The 3,016-nt window shown below is 45.4% G+C and overlaps 1 protein-coding gene and 1 long non-coding RNA gene across 13 annotated transcripts in view; one reads left to right on the top strand and one right to left on the bottom strand.

Annotated features, from left to right (window-relative positions):
• Hsd17b2 (hydroxysteroid 17-beta dehydrogenase 2) overlaps positions 1–3,016 on the bottom strand; it is a 48,156-nt gene that overhangs the window by 25,082 nt on the left and 20,058 nt on the right. The gene's annotated exons all lie outside the window — the stretch shown is intronic.
• The window catches only part of LOC126502939 (uncharacterized), a 44,603-nt gene that overhangs the window by 22,018 nt on the left and 19,569 nt on the right, over positions 1–3,016 (top strand). The gene's annotated exons all lie outside the window — the stretch shown is intronic.

Genomic DNA, 3,016 nt, shown 5'->3' with positions numbered 1-3,016 from the left:
AGAGAGGGAGTGACAGGGACACAGGAGGAGTTTGGTAGGGCTGGAAATTACATGAATATAATATGAACCTAGGAATTCTCAAGTAGTATTTTTTTTAAATATTTATTTATTTATTATGTATACAATATTCTGTCTGTGGGTATCTCTGCAGGCCAGAAGAGGGCACCAGACCTCATTACAGATGGTTGTGAGCCACCATGTGGTTGCTGGGAATTGAACTCAGGACCTTTGGAAGAGCAGGCAATGCTCTTAACCTCTGAGCCATCTCTCCAGCCCTCAAGTAGTTTCAAAGTATGTTCATACTCCTGACACATGGGAGTGCTGTAGCAGACATAAACACCAGCCTGGGTTGAACCAAGTAGTCAAGTGACCCTGGATTGGGAGTTCTTGTGGCCAGCCAGGTTGCCTGAATGAAATGTACATACCTTATGGATATGGGGCTGTGGGTAAGATGTATGCTTATACGGTCCCTTGGGAATCCGTTCCAAAGTGAAGAATTTGGAAGCTTCACTTTCTAAATGGCCTCTCATCATGAAAACGCATAAATAATAAAACCTCCTGAGTAATAGTGAGAGCAATGAGAAGCATCAGCACCTTGCTGATCCAGCATAATTCGTCCCTCTCCTGGCTCACCCTTGCCTGTGTGTCCTTGTATAACACTGTGAACTGGCAACTACTTTCCACACTACCATCATATAAAGCAGCTCTACACAGTTCCACAGGATCATGATTGCTAGACAAAATTCTCACAGCTAACATGTGGCTGTAGGGCTGGGCGTGGAGTGGTAGAGCACTCTGCCTAGCGTGTGTGAAATCCAGAGTTCCATCCCCAGTGCTAGAGTCGGGGAAACTACGCAAAATGGTAAAAGCCTGGTTTCTGGAACCAGAATGCTTAGATTTGAATCCCAGCTATGCCACATACCTGCTGTGTTACCTAAACAAGCCAATTAACCTCTCTGTGTCTTTGTTTCTTCATCTATAAAACAGAGCAACACTAGGGCTTGCGTAAGAGGACAGTAAAAAAAAATTAAATGGTTTGATATATTAAATCTGCCAGAATGGGGCCCAACATATAACAATTGCTGACTATATTATGTGGAGAATTATTAAATAAATAGGGATATTTTTTCCAGGCTGAGCTTTCATTGGCTATTTCTAGCTTCTGGAACAACACTGGTTTATGTTTTTGATTGTCAGATTGTCACAGTGACAATCTGTGGGGTGATAATTCGGTTGGTAGATGGGTACTGTGCTTGTAAGAGGACCTGAGTTCAATCCCCAGAACCCACAGAAAAGTGCTTAGATTTACAGCCACGCATGGTGACTCCCATCAGTGCTTCTAAAGACTGTGGTCAATTTGGACTAAATAGTGACTTCTAGACCAGCCTTCAATTCAGGGTGAGATCCTTCCTCAACAAACAAACAAACAAACAAACAAACGGGTGTGGTTGTGCACACTTACAACCTTAACACTAGGAAGGACGAGCTAGGCAAGTCCCTGGGGCCTGATGGCCAATTGGCCTGGCCTAGTTCAGGCCAGTGAGAAACCCTAACAAAAACAACAAAAAACAGAGCCAGACAGATAGATGGCTCCTCTGGTCTTTAGACAGACAGACAGGCAGACACACACACATACAAGATTTGTCACAAAAGTTCTAACCATAGTGATGAAGCATCCAGGGACATGGCTCTGTCCCTGAAGTCCCTCTGATCCTTTTTGTTACCAGTGTCATCTGCACTCAGCAACAATGTCAAGCAGAGCCTTTGGGCAGCAGCTTCAGGGGCACCAAGACCCTTTCTGTTACGGATCTCTGTCTAGGGGAAGCATGGAAGCATAGAAACTGAAGATCCCCTATGTGTCCACAAGAGGCTGTGCTCTGAATACAGTTCATTTAATTCACAAGATAGTTTGAAAAAGTTTCAAAGACTCTGAATCAGAAAATATCATACACACACAATGTACATCAAAGATTTGCCTTAATTCATCACAGAAGGGCCAGTCTTTAGCTGGCCTGAAAAGTCCCTGTGGCTGTCCCTCAGCAGGGACATTACTCAGAAGTGAGCACTCGTGTTTCTGAACACCGGTATTTCTCTGCAGTGTGACCTGCCCTATGCATGAGCACTTTTGAGGCCAGCTAAAGCCTTGTCTCCTTTACTAAGGACATCTATTGGGAGTTGTTTATCTGGTCGCAAGCCTGTGGGGAATGGATGGGGAAAGAACTTTCCCCTCCCTTTAGCTTAAGACTTAGGCAACCCGCGTGATTGCCACCCTCCTGTTGACACTGCCTGTTTCCCATAATGTAGGTTAAGCGATTCTAAGATTATAGATAAACTAAAACACTAGTGAGACTCCCCTGAGGCCAGACTGGACTCAGCTCTTGGTATAGGAGGAGCAGATTCCAACCACCCACCTCCCTTGTTTTGTTTGTAACAGTGTGGAGAGATGCTAACGGCTGGGTTGACCAGATGGCTCCATGGATAAAGGCTTGTGCCTTTATCACCAAATTTGATAATCTGAATTCCATCCCTGTGACCCACAAGTTAGAAGGAGAGAACCAACCCCTACCAGTTGTCCTCTGATCTCCACACAGCACAGGGACACAACCACTCCCTGCCCATCACAAACACACCACCAACTGTAGCTTAGCCAGCACCCCTTGAAAACAGCTACAGCTTCGTGTTGACTTCATAATAAAAATAGATGATCCTTTTCCTGTGGCGCAATCTTTCAGAATAACTCTCCCATAACCTTTTTGTCCCTACATGAACATGAACAACTGAGATGCTGAGAGAAGGTGTAGCGATTCACTGTGCACACAGTGGGGATGGGCTAGAGTCAACGCTCAAGCCTGACTGTCTCTTTCTGAGCACCCGGGCAGGGCAGGAGGAACATGTGTGCAAAGTGGCACCCACAACACCAGCTCCCTTCACAAAGAGCTGACTCTGGATTGTGTGCCCTGACACGGGTCATGTCTGCAATGTCGTATTGAACCAACTCGCCATGTCTGCTTTTCAG

This window comes from Alexandromys fortis, unplaced genomic scaffold, assembly GCF_014885135.2.
Source record: "Alexandromys fortis isolate MF-2015 unplaced genomic scaffold, M_Fortis_MF-2015_v1.1 scaffold_1, whole genome shotgun sequence".
Taxonomy (NCBI): Eukaryota; Metazoa; Chordata; class Mammalia; order Rodentia; family Cricetidae; genus Alexandromys; species Alexandromys fortis.
The sequence above is the reverse complement of the archived record's forward strand: the minus strand, read 5'-3'. Positions and strand labels throughout refer to the sequence as shown.